This window comes from Calliopsis andreniformis, chromosome 10, assembly GCF_051401765.1.
Source record: "Calliopsis andreniformis isolate RMS-2024a chromosome 10, iyCalAndr_principal, whole genome shotgun sequence".
NCBI lineage: Eukaryota > Metazoa > Arthropoda > Insecta > Hymenoptera > Andrenidae > Calliopsis > Calliopsis andreniformis.
Genome location: NC_135071.1, coordinates 7,918,316 through 7,943,506, shown reverse-complemented (window position 1 = coordinate 7,943,506; position 25,191 = coordinate 7,918,316). Strand labels below are relative to the sequence as shown.

The 25,191-nt window shown below is 35.5% G+C and overlaps 1 protein-coding gene across 1 annotated transcript in view; it reads left to right on the top strand.

Annotated features, from left to right (window-relative positions):
* The window catches only part of Mib1 (E3 ubiquitin-protein ligase mind bomb 1), a 506,537-nt gene that overhangs the window by 374,766 nt on the left and 106,580 nt on the right, over positions 1 to 25,191 (top strand). The window lies entirely within an intron of this gene.

Here is a 25,191-nt window from a genome sequence, read left to right as displayed (position 1 = left end):
ACGATTAAGAAATATTTACCTATATTAAAAGAAAGACAAAATCGAATTTCATCGTTTGAGTTGCCTGTAATTATCTGAAATTTTTTTAAGTTATCTACTGAGAGCTCGATTTTTCTTGATTTCTAATTTCTTGCTAAAATTTAAAATTCTTTCTAGGATACTGAAATAATCGAACGTAATAAAACGTAAAAGCGTTAAATTGAATAATGACACCTAGAAGGAGAATTATTCAAATTTTCTAATATTTATACATACATTCAAATTTTGAAATATTCTAATATTAAAGGGCTTTAAATATTTTAACATTAAAATTTTTTGGTATTCTGGTACTCAGATTTTCGAATATATCTATCAAGATTTGATAGCTCAATTAGTTCAACAAACAAAATTTGCTAATATTCAAATATGTTAATCTTTTTGTATTCAAATTTTCTTATAATATAAATATTTCTATATTATAATGTTTTAATATTTAATTGTTCGTATATTTAAGTATTCTAGTATTTTAACAACTCTTAAAAATAATAATCAGACAACAAAGGTTTCTATGGAATTTTTTCAATATTTATACTTTTTTGTATATCGAATTTTAAATTAAATCATTGCTCTATTTTCAAACTTCCAAGAAAGTTAATTTCATTGATTTTGCGTTTGCTAAATCTTAATATGAAACACTGTGGAGCCCCTTGGGTACCTTGCGTATTGTTCGATCGTTTCCAGCCGAAAATCGTTGGCTGGCCATGAATTACAGCGAAAGATTATACAGGGGATCGGCAGCGCGAAAAAGGTGGCTGGAATCGTCGATTAAATTCGACGGGAAGGGTTTTGAGGGGAGCCGATGTCCATTTACATAATATCTGGTCGTTAAACGAAAATACGATCCGCTTTCCAGAATCGCCGACCATATCGAGTCGGTTTATTGCTGTAACGTGTACACGGATCGCCTACTGGACGATTGGTATGCACGATTCAGATTTTTTTACGAGCCTGCAGTTAACAGTCGCCTGTTTATGAGCCACGACACCGAGTGTCGGTCTCGTTTCGTTGTAATCGACGTAATAAATGCACGAAGCCCCTTGATGCACTTGCCGAGGTCTTCCCGAGTAGTCAGGCGAACTGTATTCTGGAGTGTATATTTTAAATGCATGTTCCTGTGTCGAATCTAGGAATACAGTATTACTTCATTATCAGATTTGTTATTACCGTGAAATTATTCAGAGCCGAAGAGTTTTACTTTCCCGCGTTACTACTCTCACCTGACCATGAAAGTGGTCGACCGTATTAGTTGAACTCAGAAACGTATACAGGGTGTAACAAATGTAACTTTCTATATTTTAAGGAGTGGTGGGAAATTCAAATTGAAACACAAAATATGCTATACCATAATGTCCGATTTGCCTTTGTTTTGTAATAATAATACCTTAAAGTTAACATACATGTATGCTAAATTAAGAATTAGAGTATTCTATTTTGCAGATGCACTGAACAGTAGAAGTATAGCAGATAAGTCTAAATACATTTTGTTGTATCTCCCATGGTTTAACTTTTATACAATTTTAAAAATCCAAGATGTTTGTAGGGAATAAATCGCGGATTTTTAAAGCTTTATACAATTTAAACTATAAGAGATACAGCAAAATTATACGAAAACTTTTTTGCTCTATTTTTGTCCTATAATGCATCTTTAAAATTACAGAATGCTCTGATCGTTAATTTTAAGGCATTATTATTGCAAACCGAAAACAAATTGGATATTATGTCGTAAGACATTTTATGTTGCAATTTGAATTTTCTACCACCCTTTATAATATCAGAGGCTATATTTGTTACATTCTACATGTAAAGTATTCAACGACAGATGTCCGAAGATTTAAAAAATGGTTCTATGTATCAAAATAGGACGAAAAACAAGAATGACAAAATTGCGTTCGGGTCTTACTTTTAGAGTTATTAATTGGTACAAAAATGTCTAAAATTCACGTGAAATATGTCTTACTTGGAATTTCTTCTACTGTCACATGTATAGAGATGTTTTAAGTGTTTTCTTGACAATTAATGACTCGAAAACGAAACCTAAAACGCAGTTTCGTCTATCTTCATTTCCGTCTTATTTTTGCATGTAGAATGACCCTTAAAATTTCTAATACTTATCGTCAAACAGTATATATAAGCTCGTTATAAATTTGCCATTGTTCTATGAGCCTACACTGAGGTGATACTGTAGTGTGAATTTTCGAGCTTGTTATCACATTTTAATAAAAATTTTTACGTACAAGTTGTTACGAAACGGGACGCGAGCAGCACAAGAGGTCAACGAGAATAAATATAATTCCAAAGACTATAGTAATGGATGTGTTAGTTGGTACACAGGCGAAACTCATGCGAGATGAGTGAGCCGTTGGGATTATTGTAGACGAGGGCAAACTCGATGTGAAATCAGGGAGCCTCTGAGGATGGATGTGCTTGCAGACGAAACTGATCTGTGATCACTGAGCCGCAGGAGTGTGAGTTTCGTGAATGCACCTGAAACCAGAAAGTCACTAAGATAAGTTTCACAGGCGAACTCAAAATAAATTGAGGTGCTGTTAAGCAGGTTGGCGAGATCAAACAGGCAAATCTGACGTAAAATCAGGCTGCTATAAGGAGACTAAATAATGTACAGACAAACCTAGTGTTACCAGGTAGCTGCAGAATGCAGATCAGTCTGATGTAGCTGCTGGATAGGTTAATTTTTGAGGCCGAACTCGAATGAATCCAGGAGCCACTAGGTTGGATATAGTTTTCTTTGGAAATAAGGGCATTCGAATAAATCTGATGTGACGTCATAGAGCTGCAGGAAATGTTAGTAAGCCTTGTAACTTATCAATTATTAATTGATACAACTCCATATAAGAAAATTTCTCACGATTGGTACAGCATCGAGTTGCTGTCCAGCTGCTCGGAGTTGCGCCCCCATTAAGATAAATGAAAAAGAAAGCGAGAATGCTAGGGCGCTTTCCTTTATCAGACTGAGATTCGAATATGTGGGAGAATAGCGGAAAATATTCTCCATACGTAATAAAGTGTAAAGGAGACTGTAAACTTTTAATAGATACATAGTGGCCGTAGTGATGCGATGTGAGAGTTTTTTAGAAGGTTATAGTGTAATAATATTCGTACTTGTAAATGATTAAAAACAGGATGTTTATTTTATACTTGAAAGCTTCAAAAAGCAGGGTTATCCATGTGAATGATCTGCTTTATTGCGAACAAATCAACGTCTTCCACTTTGCTTCCACTAGAATGCACATGAACGCTGGGTCGTGCAGTATTATTCGCGTGGAACTTGCAGGAGTAAATAATGGTGTGAGGGGTCCCATTCGTGGACAGTATTGGTTTAAGAAATTGGTTTTATAGAGATTCTTGGTTATGGATATTATTTCAGAGTCTCCACTTGAAAATATTAAGAAGGAAAAGGCGAAACGAAAAAGCCATGGTATATTGAATGTAAACTACCTTGAAACTTTATTACGTTCGTAAATAAAGGTCGTTCATACGGTTATAATTTGAATGGTTTTTAAACTAGAATCAATTTCATTTCGAATAGTGTTTATTTCTGCGGAGCAGAGTTTCAAGATCTGAGTCATGTAATCTGGCAGTGTTCAGAGTATGAAGACGAGCGTAAAACTCTGATAACTCAACTTCTTAATCATAAGTATTTCCCACCATTTTGTGTTAACTGCTTCTTAACTAAACCTGACATTAAAGACCTTAAAATTATTTACTATTTTATAAAAAAATATAACATAAGGATTTAATTATTATTAAATATTGTATTCGCCGTAGTAAGCTGTAGTCTGCTATATAAACCACATATAGTTTAGAACAATAAAATCAATAAATTTAAATTAAAGCAATACAAAAATCTCAATATTATAAGTTATAGAGATGTTTCGAATATTAAAATCTTAGAGATATTTCAAACCATGGAGAAATTTCGAAACTTGAAAATCTTATGAATTTCGAAAATATTTCCGATATCAAAAATCTTAAAAACCTGTAAATATTGAAGATTTTGAAAATCCTGTTTTTGCGACCACTTAAAAGTTCTGGAAAAGCATCCCCTGGCAGAATGCAACTGGATTCTTCTCTACAGGGTGAGTTTCCACATGAGGAATTAAATAATGCTGCGGGGTAGTTAGATCGCCGAGAAATGTGTGGCACGTTTGCGATTTTATCGCTTGATTTGTTTACTTGCATCCCTGCAGCCTCCCTTGAGCGTACGTGAATTTATTCAGAAAGAAGACAGCCTCGAATGGCTGGCTAGAGACCAAGTTGGATTCGACGCTTTGCTCCATTTTTAAAATTCTTTACGACCTTTTCTTCGACTGGGCGGGTGAAAGGTCACGTAAACAAGAGGCCAATTTTCCTCCAAGATGTACGTCATCCTTCTTTACGAAGCTCGACTTTCGTTGGACCGTTTTCAGTATCTCTCTGAGTTATCAACCAGTTATCAGCAGTTACTGCGACTGGCACTCGACTTCTGCCTTCTTGCATAAATTGAGCAATCTTTCCGCTTAGTAAACTTACTTCCTATTTGCTATTGTTTATATTTATCTTGCAGAATTTTTGTAACAAATGTGTTTTACTGTTAGTGCAAGGGGAATCACTAATTCCAAAGTGTTTTTAAGGGTAATTGTTCACCTTTTGGTTTCCTTCCTACAGACAGATATCATTCGCTGCAATTCCCATTTGCTTTCAAATTCGTAACCCCAATATTGCGGATAAATTATCCATTGCGATGATCAGTCATGCTCGAAATGCGCCGAGATATGCACCATGGGCCACGGAGCGTGTGCATGCCTCAGGCATATCATTGAGCTTCAGGAATGGCGGTGTGTTCCTTTTGGATATGACACTCGAGAATGTCCGCGTATATCCTCATATCCTGCCACTTCATCCGTGTGATTTGAATGGGATACATTTCATTCTAGTTAACGACACGCGGGGACGTATCGCGAGGTTGTTAAAATGCTACAGGGAAACTATACATATGTTTATTTGCATGTAGGAGTCTCTGATCCTAAGGTAGATTACTTTGAATAGCAGAAATTAGAAGTGGTAACTAAACTAAATGCAACGTGAATCTCGATATCCCATCGGCCACAAACATGAGCTGAAACAATAGAATTTTTCGATTAAATTGAAAAGCAATTCATAAAAAATGAATATTGGAACGTTTGGAAGAAACATTGTCTAAACCAAGTATAGAGCTTTTATAATACTTTAACGCAGAAGTACTATGATCTAATCCAAATCTAGCTTTCACACAGACCTGGATTAAAAGACCAGATCTTAAGTTTATTGAAAAGGAAGTCTGAGAGAAAGATGGTATAATATAGTTGATAATGATAATGTGTTTGAATCTTTTGGCAGGTCTTACATTCATCATAATACAGTAGTTACTAAGGATTGTAATGACTTTATATTTTCAATAATTTCAACTGTTGGATCAATCAAGGATTAAAAGATTTCTTAGCAATCTTTTTCCTAAGACGTGCTATTTAAATTCACTGTCGGTACTTTTTCTGTTACATTTATTTGCTGAAGTTCAGTATCCAAGAAGCAACTAACGTAGTATTTATTTGCTTAAATATTCATATCCTTCATATATTCATATACTTGAACAAAACCCAAAACCTAAAGCTATGTCTACACTGAGACAACAGCAAGGAACATTTTATCGCTTCTTGTTGCTTAGAGCGTATAACTAAAACCCTATTCGTTTTTAAGCATCTGTGCATTTGAATTTTTTATTATTTTTGTGTTTAGAACCTATCACATGACGCGATAAAATGTTGATCGTTGTTGCCTCGATGTAGATATAGCTTAAGGCAATCGAATCAGGTATATCTATCTATTCTAAAAAAGTATCGAAGTTTTTTATCCCTGATACTGAAAACATTTTATTCAAAGGGTCAACTTGCAGCACGCTTGATAACAGAGGCAGAATAGTAGTATGCCTAAAATAAGTTACCACAGAGACAGAGATCGGAGCAGGACTAGGTCCAATTACAGTGAACCCGGAAGTGTGAGAATAAAAAGGCGCAGCTGGTCTTTCGGCGAATGAGAGTAAAAATGATTTTCATAGCAGTGTATGTTACAGGCTTGCTACCGCGGGCGAATTTGTTTCGATTCTCCCGTACCTCGGCGGATTCACAAATGAGTTTCCTGCTTTAATTTGCAAAGGTAAATTTCTAGAAGCAAATAAGAATCCAAGGAACCTCAATACTCTCCCGCTTCCCCTACATTCACGTTATTCGGCAGATTCAAATCTGTTTCCAGGGAAACCAGAGAGTTACATATTTTCTTGGATACGTAAAGAGTTACGTATTTTCTCGTCGTCGTTTTCACAATTTGCTTGCGTGGATTTTAGATGCAAGTTCTATGGGTTTTGGATTTACCATTTCTGGGATGAGTTATTATTTAATATTTGAAAGTTTGAGGCTTTGAAAGTTCGAGTATTTGAGAATTTGTGGATTTGAAAAATTAGAGCTTTTGTGTAGGCTAGATAGTGTATACAGTATATTTGTTAAATGCTCGAATTCTTCTCGCAGATATATGCTCGACAGTATCCCCACCACTGGGTGCGGCCCACTTGGGTTCTTGCTCCCTTTCCGTCTTTCATTCGCTGTTCTTTTCTACGTCTTGACAGCTATCTGCTCACGGACGGTCCCTAGTTGCGAGCATTAAACGCATAAATACTGTATCTTTACTTGATTCCTTGCTTTTACTATAAATATTTTCGGATGTATCACTCTTTGGATATATATCCTACTATTCAATATTACAAGCTTGAAATTCTGAAACATTAAATATTTAATCACTTAATAATTTGGAAATATACTTCTTTCTGGCATGCTAAATAGTGAACTCTTGCATGTACGTGAATATCAATACGTGGGCTTAACAGTCATAATTCAGACCTATACTTCGTTCATTGGGAGAACGTAGTTGTCGGTTGACGAGTTTTCGTACCCTTTGCGCAGTTCACGCCTACGCTCATTAGTTATTGGCTCTGTCACTCCCGAGCACATCCCTACCCATGAACCCCTTGTTGGGCCCTTGGAGGTCCTACCATTTCTAAAGAAAGTCACTTCTTCAAGTGTTAGCGCATAAACGGTGTGAAAGAAATTTTGAGCAAGCAAACGATATTCTTTTAGATTTTAGTTTTCTCCGAAAGTATTAATGCGGCTCTGTTAGCAAATAAAAATCTTCTTGAATATCGTCTCTGTCGACCGAAAACGTACTGGTACTAGTCAGAATTCTTACTGCGTTGCAATACCATAAACGACCCTAGATTTCCCGTGTCATAAACTACCTGGTCGCATCGAACATTTTGTAAGAAATCCAGGAAACAGTTCTACCGTTGCTGTTTCTTTATAATCAAATAAGCTGTGGATTCTTATACATTGATATCTCAATAAATATTGTTTCTTAATAGATAGAAACATTTGTTTCATTTGGACACTAGGTATACAGAGTAGAAAGAAGCAAGGCGTGTCCTTTTAGGCTCTTGAATCCTTCACCAATCTCAGTGGAAAAGTCAGTCGGGGCAATGGAAGCCATCTGCGTGAAACGACTGCGTTCTCTCAGTGAACGCAGTATAGTCACGTCACTTCTCACATAAGCAATTAATTTAGTGTAAGTGGTTTATTTGTATAACTCACAGCATGCTAAATATTAAGACGTCTATGCAAGGAAGATTTCTTCGCTCAAAGAACTAATTCTTCAAGCACCGATACAATTTTCAAGCATCTTCTACGCAATACTGCTCATCCCTCGTGATGCATTCGAGCAATTAATATTCCTCTCATTAAATATTCGTGGCACACCGAGATATGCGTTACTAGGATTCGCCTGGATCATTGAATGCGATCAGTTCAGAAAAGCTTGGCAGAAAGAAGCACCAGACCTCGCAAGGGTTGAACGAACAAGGGGACAGGCAGTGAGGTTGCGTCGCTAAAAACAATTAATAATCCCGTTATTGAAGATTCCTCGCACGTTATGCATGCATACTGGGCTGATTAATAGCTTAGAAGCGTCGCGAGGCCGTCAAATTGTGCGTTGTATTTGAGAGCGCGGCTTAATGGCGAACCGTTCTCCTCGTTGCGAGTAATGAGCCAGGCCAAGCCGAATCAAGCGGTCAGAAGTGCGGAGAGAACACGTAATTGGGAATTAGCATGGCAATGGATCACATCACTCGAGATAAGCGACAATTTATGAGGAAACACGGGACCACCTTATTACACATTTACCCGTGCAGTAGGGGTTAAGTGTGACCGTAGTTTTTGACTTAAGAAACTCTGCACATCGTGAGCTATGAAACGCCGTCTGTCATCTGACACTTTTCTCACGTTTTTGAGTGTATTCTCGATTCAAGGAATCAGTGTTCATGATTGAACTCGATTTGTGTTATACTAGATAGCATACAACCACTTGATGAACTGCTAATCAGTGCAAATCCTGTCAGGATTTTCAAAGGATTCTTGAAGCGCAATACCTCTGCGTTGGTCTTGATCATCCGTTTGTAGGTTTCCCTTGATCATATTAAACGTTCCTATAACGGTCGCCGCATTTGCTTTTGATGGAACCGTATCAGGGATAGAAATCCCTGAGCAGTTTGTGAAGACCAGCTGATGACAGAAGCGCAACAACACTGATCTGTCAAACAGGAGGTTTAATCAGCGAAGATCAGTTTCCCCGATGGACATTATTAAACTTTCTCCCGAAACGTGATTTAAGGTCTGGTATACTGTGAATTAAACACTCTTTCACTCTAAAATATTCGCAAGTGTAGAAGCATTTTCACAATTTGGCAGAATTATGCGAACTAATAACAAAAAGCGACTGGCGAGGGATAAAAATTGGAAATCCAAGGCATCGATCGCGAATCTCGCTCGCTGGCAGTTCTTTCATTAGCGACTGCTAACTATCGTACACGATGACTCTCAATCATTGATCCATTGAAAGAGAGAGAGAGCTCTGTGATTCCGATGGGAAACGACGTAGATAATAATAGGGCTATAAAACGCTTCTCGCAATAATTGGCACATTGTAATCTCTCCATGCTGGCCATTCAGTACACCTCGCTAATCGCTCATAATCAATCCTCTGATTGCTGTCGTTTATATCACCGCTGTTACCACGTCTTTCTAGATGCATAGGCGGCAGATGCATTTCGTATAACAATATGGACTCGACTCACCTTGTTAGTTTCGCCGAAATCGATTATTAATAAATCACATTTATTGGCAGGTGCCACACTTCAATGCATAAGGGTCTTTATAGTTAAACCACTTAAGAATTAGACGCATTCTCCTTTCGAAACATTGATGAAGACAATGAAATAATAAGTTTAGAAATTGCAATTTGTAATAAGAAATCTTGTAGCTACATATGAATGAATATTTTTCTATTTTAAATTCTAAAATAGAACAATAAATGGAAGAATGAAACAAATTTAGAATTCGTATTTTGCAACAGACTGTATAAGTAGACAAAACTGTTTCTGTTTTAGGAATAGGGAACGCTGTATAAGAGATGGTCTCCGATAATTTGATAATATTATAGAAGCACTCTAGCTCCAAAAGCGCACTGCTTTGTATTCTTGTTTTACTTATAATCAATCAACGGCTTGTCTACAGTTTACAACGAATTTAATACCAGGGAAGAGACCTAATTTTAATAAACTGTTTGAGAAAGACAGCATGCGACTGTTTACTAGTCATCCTATTGCGAACCCCATTTGAATACTGATTTATTGCAATCTCAGTGAATACACCGCGCGACGAAGGCTGCATTCTTATCAGACAATACTGGGGCACGCGTGAAAGATAACCGTGTAATTTGATGCGCAGCCTCCCGTACTGCAGCTTTAACGCGGTATTGCAAATCACACGACGAACTGAAATCATGACATGCCTCGAGGAGTATCTATGGCATCGATTGAGTTTACGTGAGATGCAGCAGTGATGCATCTGTGACTCATTGTGTGCGTATGTACGTATTAGTTCCATAGAATATCACTGTATACAGTGATTCATAACTCCTCATAAGCTCCTCATAAGCTCATTGCACATTTACTGTGTTTAAAAATTATTTGGAACAAAATTGAAGTCTAATTTAAACTCTGCTGTGAGCTATAACGGTGTGAGTTAATCTTACACTCAGATGGTCCTTGCTGTGTGTCCACCGTTAGTAAAGATATATTGTGAGGCCATACTGAGGGCCACTGTATCATACCTACAACTATAAATCTCATTCTTACTTAATTTTAGGTAGAAATACAATACACTATACTTTTTGACATTAATGAGTTTTAGCTTTCGTTTCGGCATGAAATCAATTAATGTTTGTCACATGTAAAAATCTCATAAAATGGGTATGTCCACATTAATTTGCACAATGCAGTATGTCCAAACTTTATCTTGTTTCTATGTAAGGATAGGAACTCTCAGCCCTAACTATAGAACGTTAATATTACATTGCACTTTGAACCCTATGGGAGGCTCTTGAGGTTCATCGAAGATACGAGTCTAAAATCTATCCCTTACCTGTCTAGGTATCTAGCTCCAATGCCGCTAATTCGAAAACTGAGGCTGTAGCAAAACACACTGCATTGCTTCTCGAGCTCTAAAGCTCATCGAAGATCCAAATCTCCTATTTATCTCAAGACTCTGTCGACCACTAAGCTGCTGATATTGGATTGCACTTAGAACTAAACTTTATCTGGATCCAAATCTAAGTTCTGTCTCTTATTTATCTACGTACCCAGCTCTATGTCTCTAACTTACAAGGTCGAGACTGTATTGCAGCTAAGACTCAACCTCACCTAGGTCCAAGTCTAAGCCTACCAAAGGATGTATGTAGGTATTGTCCTTTAAATAAAATAATTAAAAAATTAAATACATAAACTCTATCTCCTATCTACCTAAGTATATAGCTCTAATATCTCTAACTCTAGAACTTTAGAAATGGATTATGTAGAATAGGACTATGCAGCAAGGTAGTTGGGGATGATCCTGTAACCGAAGAAAAGAGAGCTCCAGAGAAGAGAACGTGGTTGGAGATTGCGTGGGGGTGAATAGAGATAGAAGGTCGGACCAGGGGTTGCAAAAAGTGCAGCCAGCAGGACGACAAATCAAATTTTCGCTCGGACTGCGCGGGGCCGCGACCCATTGTTGCTTTTTACATGTAAAGCAAGGCTAAATTATGGCTGGGGAAAGGAGGCGGACGAATCCTGCAGACGGGTCCTAGCCATTGTGGTACTTGCTGACCGGAAGCATCATTGTACTACCACTGCCGCCAATGCTGGCTTCTATTTAAATGTATTTCGTACGCTGTTCCACGCTCTCGCCCCTTTTAGGTGCTTCTACGTGTTCCCGCTTTTTCAGGAGGTCTCGCAACGTTTTTAGAACTGCCTAACGATTCAAACAGGTTTTCTTCGCACGAGGTTCGATCGTGACGAAACTTGTGATTCTACGGCCCTAGTTAGGGTTCTTTTAAATTTAGCATCCGATTGTTTGCAGGAGTTTCAAGATTTCTGAGATTTTCAAGACTCGTTCAAGTTTGCAAGATTTTTAACAAATTTGGGGTTTTTTAAGTTTGCATATATTTCAAAATTCTTCAGGATTTTCGCATATTTTAAAATTGGTAGAAGTATCTAGATATTTGAGACTCGCTAGTTTCTCACGATTTTAAGTTTTGGAGTATTCATAAGTAGGAGCATTTCTAAGATTATTTAAGACTTCAAAAGATCTCAAGATTTAAAAAATTCTTTAGGTATGACAGATTTCTAAGATTTGTAGCATTTCAGGAATTTCGAGGCTTCGAAAATTTTCAGTTCAAAAGTTTGAAAATTTTCAAAGTTCGCAAAAACTTCGCTGAATTTTTAAAAGATTACTCAAATTTTTAAAAATCACAACATTTTTGACATTGTTAGGATTTTCAGGCATCTGTAGTATCTTCAACATTTTAAATCTGGTCACATTTTGTATTTTCCTGAAATCCGCTAAAAATTCTAAGGATTATTATGATTTTTAAAACACTCAAGATTTTCACGCTTCTCAGAAAGCTTAACATATCCTAGATTTTTTATTCGAAATCTGTGCTATTTATATTTCATAAACACTCAATTTCAATGAATGTATGTTTAATTTTAGTGACAAGGATCGTACAGTATTCGGACAAGTAACTTTGCAATGTATGTTGAGTTGCGTCACTATAATCTCCAGCTTATCACAACGCGATTGCATGCGATAACGCGTCACAGTCACGGTCCTCATTGTCACCATGATTATCCCCGTTCTCATTACTATCACCATGGTCATCGTTTTGATCGTCGCTGTTCATACGATCATGGCCACTGTTATCAGCGTTAATATCGGTACGATCAAGCTCCTCGTTGTGATATTTATCGACAATCGCAACTGCAGCTATCGATTGAATTTAATACGAGAATAATCTATGTACGAGCAACACAGCTAAGTATCACTTGCTCTATTAATCGTTCTAGATGTCAGTTACAGTCTGTAGAGTTTTTCCCAGAAACTAATTCAAATTCTACGACACTATTCTACGACATGTTGCTGTTACACTCAATCATCTAGACCCGATTCAGTTTTTAAACAGCTAGTGTTATAAAAGTAACAGTAATATTCAATTGAAAAGTTTTTTGAATACAGTTTGAATATTGTAAAACATATTTCGGTGAAAGAAAATAAACAAATGAAATGACATGCTAAAAAAATATTCTTAGGACTGTATGTTCCGATAAAAACCAGTCTTGTGGAACTAAAAATTTAGGTTGATATTATTAAAATGTGGTATAATTTAAGAAAAAATAATAATTGTTTAGTGCATATTTCAAGAATATTTATGTGACATATTGAAAAAGGGAAATTTTTGAATAAGAAAAGTGATGTAATTATATTCATAGAAACAGTATCACACTATTTCCATTTTTAATTATTAATGTGTGTCTTTTCGACAACCGAAGGTTAAACTGGCTTGGTGGCAATCTGGTGCTTTAAGTTTACGTACTGTGATAATCAGTAATTAATTACAAAGTAATGAAATAATTAAGTACAACATTATTGTGAATGTCTCAGAAAAGATCGCCTTGACCTAAATTAGAAACAGCAAAAGGTTTTAAAGCTTAGAAAACTCAAGTAAACTCATATTTAAAATATGGTAGCGAGAATAATTTGATGCGATTTCACCCCACACGTTTTACGAATTAAAATTTCTTAGCTCCATTCTTCTCCTTGGCCTCTAGAGAGATGCAACCCTTGTAAGGATTAATTATAATTAATATTCTACATAAAACGATCAGTAATACTGTCTAATATTTCGCACATAAAGCTGAACCAGTGTATCAATTAAGGATCGATCGAAGCGAAGTGGGTAATAAAGAAGCCCTGTTCGCGATCTTGGACCGTTCTGCAGTGGTGCAATTTAAGCTTTAATAACGATGCACGCGCGACCATAAATTATAATTAGTCAGCCATAAACTTGGCCGTCCGATGCTCTGGTCAAGACATTCACTCGTAATTAAGTGTCAAAACGACGAAGTTTCTCAAAAAGTTTTTCATTTCCTAATCCTATACCATTGCTTAATTACGAAAGTTGAACGACTTCGCTCCCACATTAACAGTACTGACTTTAGACTCTAACATTGACATAATCGTCATTTTTATATCGCCATTCATAAAACGAAACTTATTGTCAGCATGCAAGTAAGTGTCGCAGAACCGTAATTTTTCTTGTTCGATACATCGTTGTAATAAACTGATCAACAAGGAATTGATCCGTCTGGCGAGAGGATTTCTATTGGCTAGAAGAAAAATAGAACCAATTAAACGCTTAGCAAACTAAAACCGAGCTGATCTGATCGTCTAATGGAAATAATTGGTCAATTACGAAGGTGGTTAACCGCTTTATTATGCAAGACTAAATCTAGTGTTGAAGCGAGTTTCGTGTGGGGTTAGTAAGGGTAAATGTACTGATCAAGTGAATTGTGCGCGTGAAGCAATAAAATTTTTGTTAAACAAATTAGAATTATTCGATTAAGATTAGTAATTGTTAATTAATATTTTGATTAAAAGACTGTAAGGGGATATGAAAGAGTTTTTTTTAGATGGTATACCTACAAAATTTCTAAATTTTCCAAATTTCACTTTTTTAGAATTTTCAAATGTTGACATCTTCGAGTCTTTAAATACTGTATACTAAAAATTTGAAACTTTCAAATTAGGCTGTCAACTTCTGACTAAAATAAACTCTCTTCTTCAGACGACAACTACAATCATGTCACACTATTTTATGTCTATATTCTAGACATCTTTCTAGATACTTTCATTTTCATAATTTCTTTCCCTATAAGTTACTCAATATAAATTCCCTAGAGCAACAAATATCCCCACGATTAGTTCGGCTGCTACGCGTAATTTTCCACAATCTTAATATTTCATTAAAATGCATCGTTCATTGCGACGCGGCAACAGGTAAACAGTGATTTTGGCATCAAAACTGGTTCCGTGCTTCGAAAATCCTCCTTTATCTCACGTTTTTTGCAACTAATGTCGCATCCAGAACCGTTGCTGCATCTATAAGGTCCATGAGTTTTTAGTATGAAGGGAGTAACGAGACCAAGACATGGTAAAGGAAGCAGCAGAGGTCAGAACAAAATTTTCAAATTAAATAAAAAAGACGATATACTATTAGAGCACTCCGAAAAAACAGTGTCACTTCTGTAAGTGAATACTTTTAAAAAAATTTAAAGATATTCAGGTTTTTGAATTCTCAGATACGTTTTCGGTATATTTTAAATATTCAAGGACTCAAATACACAAATAATAAAAATGTCAAATATTCAAAGTTTCGTTTATATCCATGTATGAAATGGTAAAACATTCAAATTTTCATAATCTGACAGTTTTAAGCTTTTAAAATAAAAACGATTTAAATAATAATATTGTCAAGCCGTCAATAAATCATACTATCACAGGGAGTGGAGATCGAAGTTGTGATTGGAATTCTTGACCGCTTATAACCTCTTAGCGGCCAGTAGCCGTAATGAGAGATGACCGAAATTCTGACCGTAAAAGCGTGAGTGGTTAGAAGGTTGACCGGAAAAGCTAACCGATTGAGTTTTGGTCAGGAGTCTGTTACCGCTTGGTGAGAGACCGATTCTGAGAGGATTGAGAGGTTACGAGAGAAACAGTCACGGTCAGAGCTTGGACCTGGAGTCTGCCCTTACAATCGACACAGCTGGGCTGGGCCGCTCACAGTCGAACTCGATACCCGAAAGCAACGGGGGGCTATAAAAGACAAGGGAAAGATGGAATCGAAAAAATCAAGTTCCTTAGTTGCTATCAAATTTTTCTGCAAGTGACACCAATCAATCTCTTGTGTTCTTCCGATGAAAATGGTACCGAACATGAAATAATTCTGCTTCTTTATAGTAGAGATATATAAAACTTGGTTTGTAGAAAGGTTTGGGTATCATACTGTATATATTATATAATATGATATGATAGTATTATTATGAAGTTTTATAATTGTCCACTATTCAAATATTTAAATCTTTACATTTTTCAATATTCAAGTATTTACTCAAATTCTCTAAACATTTAAATATTGAAACTTTAAATATTCAAATCTTCCCGAAAACCTAGCAGAACAGTTTGTAAGATTTCTGAATTCTAATTCAAATTTGTATTTTCAAGCAAAACGTACATCATTCTAATTGAAATTTGAAATACTCGAGTAGTAATCTCGTAGTTAGACAATTAAGTAGTTAAAGTAATCAAGTGTTTTAATGCTCAAGCGGTCATCAAAGTGTCAAGTTTCCAATCAGCCAAATAGTCACATGCTGCAATATTCAGGTTGTGAAATAGTCAAAGGTTCCAATACACAAATAATCGTATAGTCAAATGCTATAATGCTCAATTAGTAAAATAATGAAAACGTTAAATTTTCAAATCCTTCTACGTTCAAATCCAAGTTGAATGATTCTGTGCGCCTATCATATAATACCTGTTCTGTTGTTCCTTAACAATTTGTTGAATTACACAACAGTTCGCCGATCGTCTGGGCCCATAACCTGTTGAATTACACTTAATTGCGCGTGTGCAAATAAAGAACGAGGACAATTAACATAATTAAGACTCTTAGGCGTAAGACCACGTGGCTTCTTCTTTTCTAATTCTCGTACTTCAGGTGCGGTAACATCACCAAAAAAAAAAAAAAAACTCCATACGAAAATCATAATACTGGAAAGGTGTGTCAGCCTGACAAAAACAAAGAAACCCGCGAAAGATTGAACTCAGGAAACGACAGTTCTAACACAATTATTCTCTAATATTCATTCGACTCTTCCTGGATATACAGGATGTTCCAGTAAAAATTATCACCTTGATTATCTTTTAAGACAGGCTTGGGAATTAACTGCTCTTTTCGGCCGATTTTCGAAGGCGACGCCTCCTTCTTCCCACTGCACGTCACCTCTCTTCGCAGCGATCCTAATGCTCGGATCTTAATGCTCCCAGGCGCGTGCCACAAGAATTGCGCGTGGCGCATTGGGGCGACGACACATGTATCAATAGATTTCCATATCACCCATGAGATACTATTGCTAATGTGTTTTTTTTTTGTCAGTCGTATCTTCTGTAGGCCTATTTCACTGTCTCGTGTTAATAATTCTGAAAATCGCGAAAAAAAATAAACAAAAAACGCATCAACAATAGTACCTCATGGGTGATATGGAAACCTATTGATACAAGTGTCGTCGCCCCTTACAGTTCAAAAGATAATCAAGGTAGTAATTTTGACTGGGACACCCTGTATAATCGCCTAGTTTTGAGCTGCGGTGCACTCACCTGCACAGGAATATTCAATCGAAATCGACACTGTTGAGGCGAGTGCAAGCTCGCACGAGGCCAAACTTCTTGGAACGCAATTTACGTTCCACCCGAGCGCTACAAACGGCTGGTTAATTGTGCCGTGAATCGTATTACAGCTAACAAGTTGCTGCATATCTAACGAGGTTTGAAACGTACAATTCCATCGTTCGACGAAATACCTCTACCGAAACCCATTTTGCCAATTGTCAACGTGTCATCGCGTGAAATGAAATCGTTGTCCCGGCGGGTTACGAGGCGCGGAAATACAACCAAACGTTGCGCGAGAGGCCTTCGCTATTTATGCAATTCGATCATCCTGCCACGCACTCGTGTTCGAAAGACAATTTCTGCTTAACTCGAAGTGCAAATCTCTTTTAGTATTGTATTCTATTATGGAATCATTTCAGTTTCCAATAACTGGTTTCAAGAATCGGTGCCGTTATTATAACCATTTTTAACCCCTAGTTCTGCAACCTTTTAGTCCTGATGGCGCGTTTCGGATGTTCTCTACTACAGTGATTTCTATAGGCAAAGGTTTATTTTGTGACGTGTGTTTTTGCAACATTACAGTTTGTATTACAAACTATAAGACATTTCCTGAGTGAAATGAATTTTCTACAATTTTAAAATGAGTTCCAGTTCTAGCTTCTCTAAAATGTATATCAGTACCACAAAATTTTGGTTTAAAAATGTAACTATATGAGTATTTTTTGGATAGCCTAAGTAATTTAATTCTTTAAGATTAATTATTATTGTTATTCTAAAAATAGTCATGCTAACAATAAAAATGCTTCTTCATAGTATAGTTTCTTTTATCCAAAGTAGGTTGAACTTAAAATTTTTAATTTTGTTCATGGATTTAGATCTGAAGAAATTTCCCAGAGCAAACTCTCCCTTGTTATCGTTCGTCTATCGATTGCACTTTATAGTATCCTAAACTTGAGGACAAGTAATAACTGTCGTTCAGAAATCCTTCGAAATTGTCGAAGTAATGTTCGCCTCAGCGCGTATTTATTAAAGGAGCTGCATTATACTAATCATAATTTGTTCCTGTAACGATCCTGGCGCTGAGAGACACTCAACATAAGATTTCATTGCTAGACATTCAAGTATCACTTAACCCGGCGCTTATCGTGCCTCATTATCAGTTAACAGTCGATGTAAGTAGATTTTCGAGAAGCTTAAACTAATAATAGAGCATCGAGTATAATGGAATCTGCAATTTGGAACATTTCAATCGATAATAGCGGAATCGTTGATATCTTTATTCAATTTAAAAGAAAGTTCAAACTATTTGGCTGGAGCTAGCATCTCAGAAGCTAAAGTTTAAACTACGAGGAGTATAGAGAAATGTGTAGAAAGGCTTAAAAGGTTTGAGAATTAAAAATTGAAAGTTATTTAACGATTAAAAGTATTAAGATTTTGATGATCAGAAAACTTATGTTTACATATTTAGAAAATTAAATAGTTTTGTATTAAATTAACCGAATATTTAAATAGTTAGGTATTAAGATAATTGAACATTTGCATTTTAATTTCGAGATACTAAGAATTTGAATATTTGAATACTACAATATTTTTAATAAAAACGATTGAAGTTTCAAAAACTCGAAAATGTGAAAATTTTCAGGCTTTAAATATTTAAGAGTTAAAATTTGGAAGCTTTAAACGATTGAAGGTTTTATAATAAATTGAGAAATTGAAAATTTCAGTTTTATACATTTAGAAGTTTCATGGTTTTGTATTTAACATATTTGGAAATTTAAAAATTGAATACTTAGTCAGTAAAAGACTAAAAGAATTCAATATTTAATGATTTCGATACCCAAATATCAAAAAATATAGAACTTTGAAATTGTGAATATTTGTATATTTAAGTATCCGAAAATCTAAAAAAAAAATTAAATTTAAAACTTTCAAACTGCTTATCTTGGAAAAATAGCACTGGGAATCCACAAATGATATGTCGAAGCCATTCGATATATCAAAGCATATAAAAAAGCGAATAACAATATATTTCACAACTACAACAACCATAACCCGTATTTCTGTATGGATAATACGATTCTGATGAAGTAATGCTAGCACACTGAGCAGATATCTGTGATATTCACGAACACACAGGTGAGCTAGATCCCATCGGTGGTAATGCAGTAGCTACGTCCGACCAATATCGATTGTGATCACTTGCGCGCCGTCCGAGTGACTGACAGATTAGCTACGGACAACTTTAGTGCTGGTAAAGACGAAGACGGGCGTACAGTTAAATGGACAGGTAAACGGATGACTAAATAGAGACGGAAGTAGACGGATAGATAGCTGAAGAGATTAGAAACAGAAATGGATGGCGACGTAAACAGACAGACGCAGCAGGTAGATAAATATATGGTTAGATAAGGAAACAAACGTCTGAAACTAGGAACGCTTGTGTATTATAAATAGAGGGTGAATTAGATGCGCTCTGAATACCACCCTACTCTATCTCAAATTTTGCTTGACTGATTCAATTAATGTTTAATTTGTTTCATAGTGTAATTTGAAATTCGCAATAAAGCTCTAATTAATTGAAGTCTTATAACTATCTGGTATATTAGTGTTAAACTATTTGGTACATTTCATATTTTAGTAGCAAGAAGGATCTATTGTTTAATAAAATAATCGCGATACTTTAAATATCACTTTATGTCATTACTACTGAAAATAATTTCTAAGAACGTAGATGAACTTGAAATTTAATTTGCAAGAAAAAATGCGTGTCCAAATGTGTACCACTCAGATTTCTAATTCTATAAAAACGCTTCGTTCACTAAAAGTTCTCGTGATGTAAATGAGGTCACTGCTCACGGGTTCCATTTTTTAAGGTTTAGTTTCGGTAAATAAGGACGATGAGAACCGGTAGCACTATCCCTTACATATTTCCTTATATCGCGAATTTGGTAATCCCTAGAACTATACTCGTATATGATGATATAACAGAGAATCTGACGATAACCAATTTGATCGTGAACCGAAAAAAATTGTTAGCACGGTTAGGTGCGAGTCAAACTTCTTGTTGAACTCGTAGAAATAAAATAAAATTATAAAATATCAAAATGTAGAACCAGAAGGCAAACAACCAACAACAAAAACTAAATCAAAAACTAAAAGATCTTTAATATCCTCGCAATAGAACCATGAGGGAAATGCGATTAAAAGACAAAATATAAAATATATTGTTTATTGTGTACTCTAAAAGGTTATACAACCATGTATATAACCAAAGGTAAACTTAATAAACAGTCTTAAATAGAAGAAGAATATTTTGCCATCGAGAATACTTTGAACAGCTTCTTCGAACAACTACCAACGAACATTTCTGATAAAAAAATATTGCTCGCTGTAATATTGCTGTTCATGAAAATATCTATTTGTCTCCACATCATAGATCATTAATCAGTAACCACCCGTTATTAACAGTGTAACGAAAAAGGATTATGTGTATGTTTCAATTAACAATAGAATGAGAGGTTCAGACAATGTTTTATTGAGTAACCTGCTGACTTTTGTTGCCGTAGTTAAAAAATTGTTCCACGGTATTATATCCAGGTCGCATGCATCGTATTTCACTAGATAGTTTCTACATAGATAAAAACGATGGCGCAACGTGGTCGTAATAAAAAAAGGATGAAAGGCTCCAGTGGGGGATACGAGTCGTGCATCGCCGGACTATCCCGTTATCGTTCCCACTGTCCAATTATTACATTGTAAATGGCGCGATGAAACCTCGACAGTCGCGTTTTGCTAAAACTGTCGCCAGGGGAGCGGCCGTGCATGCTTTCATTCGGTCAGTCTCGGCTGGAATATCGTTCCCTGTCCGATAAGCTCGTGTCACGCACTCATACACGCCCGCCTGTGTTCGAGATATTCGGAAAGCAGAGAAATTTCGATTAGAGGCGTTGCGAACCCAGTTAATCCTTAAAAAGAAGATTTGTTCCGCGAAATTACTCATATTTTTTAATTTTTGAATTTCTGAATACTCAAGTATTGAAGTTTTTAACATTGTGAATCTATAAGTAATCAAATTTATTGTTAGATACCAATTGTTAAATTTTCAAATATTCAAGGATCTAATGTTTCTAAGTTTCTGCTTTGAAAATATTCAAGTTTCCAAAATTTGAAATATTCGAGTAACTTGAATATAAGAGATTTCGAATTTTGAATAAGCCCTAAACTTTCAAATTTCCATATCTTCATATTTTCTAATATTAAGGTATGATACTTGTTAAGTATTAATATTTTTTATTCGTTAGATATTTAAATTTTCAAATACTTGAATTTTTAAAATGTCAAAAATTATGAATCTTCAAACTTACGAATATTGTAAAATTTAGACGCTGAAATTATTACATACTCCTCGCGTATTTCAATTTTCTAATTTTTAGATATATAAAAATTGCAAATTTAAAACTGTTCAATGTTAAACTTCTAATGTATTTAAATCTTGAAATTTAAATTCAATTTTAATGTAATCAGAATTTCATCTGAAATTCCTCTTGAAGATTCACTGGAATCTTAAAATATTAGAAATACCGGTTAGATTTTTTGTAAATTGTAATTTTTGGCTTATTAACATAAATTTACTCTAAACATTTCTAATATTCAAATACTTAAATTATAAATATTCGAATTTTTTAATTCTCAGATATCTAAATAATGAATTTTTCAAATATTCAATTATTTAGACTATCTAGACTATTGTTCAAACTTTCAAATACCTGCTCAAATCTAAACATACAAACTTAGCCAGAAACCCATTGGAAAGGGTTGAAGAACTTCAAAATTTTTATTTATATTTATCCTCTTTAGGAACGAATCAATCAAACTTAGAACTGATATTCAATAAAAAGAAATTATGCGTGAAAAATATTTAGTTAGAAATTCTCTAATTTCTATGATGATAGAATATTTAATAATAAATGTCGTTAATTTTATCGGTATTAGATTTTTCTGCCACATATTTGTCTTACATCATTCCAATTAGAATAATAAAAAACTTTCCACCTTTTCATTATTAAATCTTGGGGAAGCTCCGGTTCTTTTCTTAAACTTTTCATACTTTTTCTCTTTCTATTGTTCTTTAATCTTTCTTGTAATTTCAGTACACCTTGTATGCAGATTTCCCTACCCATAAATGTGGTCCCAATAAATGTGGACCAGTTCGTACGCGATCAGACCGAAACACCCATCACATCTCCCTGGAAGGTACAGGGGTTTCGCCAAAAATGTTGTGTCGCGGCTTGCGACCAGTCGGCGGTTATAAAGTGTCCGATAGTGGGGGCTGGTGTGCGTGTTTACGATAGTTGTCGTGTACAAGGATTTGGTAGTTTGTTGGTCGCTATTACTGTCGCGCGACGCGCTAGAATTATTACGCTTATTGTGTCGTGCGTGCTCGTGTGGGCTCGCAGTACTGGTGTGACCACGCAGACTGGACACATGAATAACGTGTGTGGTAAAAGATAACTTTTGCGAGCGTATTTGGATATAAAATCGTTCGCTTACGTGCCACGCGGGCACGAGGCTTATGAATGTATGTCTTTGAGGTATAGGAAGACCGTAAAATCAAGTGGAAGGAAGAGATATGTAAATGGGAAAACTCGAGCTTTATTCCAGGCTTTATAGAGCAGTTGAACTTTGCGTCCTCATTAGTCGCAATGCAGATGTGCTAATAATGTTTTATGCCTCTATACGTACTGCAGAGTCTCAATTTTTTCAACAAAACAGGATTTTGAGTTCTTATTAATTGCATCGTAACAAATATAGAACTTTGTCTTTATGGTCCGATACTCTCAACTTTTGTAAGAAAATAAAATTTGAAATTCGTGCAAGTATCCAGACAGGTCTTATTCTATTTTTTATGTCAAAGTTCTGACCATTGTTTTATGGATAACACATGTTACTGTTGTTTTTATGTCAGAATATAGAATATTGCTTTATAAAGTTATACATTTTAGTACATATTTTGTGTGTGGATAGCGGATGCTGAAATTTTAAAGGTAATTAACACTCTGCTGTCCAGGAAACACCACATTGGTGTCGCTTACAAGGGCTTATTACGTCAAAGTGTTAATAAAAGTAGGATTGTGTAGAGGATGGTTTGAAACTTGTATATGACAGCAAAGACTGAGAATTTTACCGCATTAACAGTTTGTTAATCGCGACTCTATTAAAGACCCTTTTATCCACAGCGCTTATCGACTAACGCTTATTAATTATCACTGCTAGCTAATGACCGTGGGTTTATCAATCGACTTTTTACTGTTGGCGGTTATTAATTATTTTTTACTTTATGGTGAAGGTTGTTTCCTCTTTTTAAGTGAAATTTGATAGTAATAGTAAGTATTTTTGTTTCCAAAGTTTATGTAGACATTTTGTTGATCTTGTAGAGCTCTGTAAATAATTTAAAGCCAAGGGAATACTAGAAGGTTTAAGATTGTCTCAATACAATATCGTGAATTACATATAGGATGTCCCAGAATTGGTGGTACGAGCGGAAAGCTAGTGATCCTACATGAAAAAAATCAGTCGAAAATATAGAATAAACTTTTTTGATATCCTGCTTAATTTTCAATAAAATCGAGTTTAAATCATGGCCGGGTGCAAACGTATAGAAGTATCTTTTGAGTGCTTGATGGGTACACAGGCAAGAGGAATAGTTTCGATTTGACAGCTGACTGTCTTTGCGGTACTCTAGAAGCATTTCCTTCTCTCCATTTACCCCTCAAATGCCTAAAACTGTAGTTTGGGAAAGTTGTACTCGGACAAAATTTAAAGTCACTTATCTCGCAAATAAAGCATGATATCGAAAAGTTTTATTCTACATTTTCGTTGTATTTTGCACTTCCTTTCCGCTTACACCACCAGTTCTGGAATACCCTGTATTGTACATATTTATATATGTATACAATTACCTATAAGTGCACACCACTCAATATTTGTACAAATTATTATAAAATTTAGAACTTTATAAAAAAATAAAAAAAGTGAAATGTCATATATTTGTCAAAGTGAAAGTATACGAAAAATATAAAAAAATTGCCAGTAAACATGTTATCATGCTTCTTCACTTGCAATTAAAAATAAAAAAATGCTACTACAAAATTGTAAAAATATATATTTTTCATCACTTATATTTTCACGAAGATTCAGGATGATACTTTCCAGTCGATCTGGTTTTGATTTACATTCGAGATACTCTGTACGCATGTGTCCAGCGCTTGCTGCGATCTTTCGTGATGTAACTCCCCAAAACTGTTACTATTTATATCATAATCGTAGGTTTATACCGTTTTATATATTCTCTATCTTCCATGTCCCGCTCGAATCGGATTTACACCGTTAATACAGGTATTTCATGGTCGAAAGAGTTTCCTTCGAGCAATGCTGATTTAAACGCGCGGCGCCGATAAATCGAGGCTTTAAATTCACACGGATGGAATCATATTGGCAATTTAAGGAACCGATTCCGTGCACGTTCAGCAAGCGGTTGTATAACGATCGAAAATTTCATTCAAGAAACAAATTTCTCGCTGGATGGATCGATTTAGCCTCGCCACTTGACGACAGGGCTTTTTCTTTTTCACCTGTGCCCTACTTTCAGACCTTGCTGGCTTCCTGAAATTCTGTCACATAACACAGTTGGACAATCTGGGTCTTCTTTGAATGATTAGTTAACGTCTGCTTTGTTTTATTTGCAAAATTGGTTAAGGCAATTATATTGATTTACAAATTTTTGTCTTTAGTGTAAGCCTTGTGTTCCCCAATCCTTCAGTTCAACATCTTTTTTTATTATAGGTAGGTTGTAATCTTGTCACATTTTAAGACCAACATACACTAGTGATATTTTGACACACGATCTTGCTGCCATCATATGTTTTTCTTTATTTTGGTAGCAGATTCAAGTGCTTATCGTAATTTTCGAATTTTATGTTTTGGTGTGAAACTTATGTTTTCCGATTCTTCTTCAAATTAGCTATATTTAATTTTACTTACGTCTCGAGCAAGATTGCACCTTGTCAGACTAAGAGAAACTTAGATTTTAAAATTATTGTGGCCTATAATAACCAGTACACAGTATTCGCCAGACTGGTTTAGATCAGGTCAACCTATATTTGTCGACAAAATCCACGCGTGGTTACAAAATCCATGGGATCGAGATTTAGTCAGCACACAGCAACCATGGCGTCCAGTTACCACAGTCTAGCCCTGA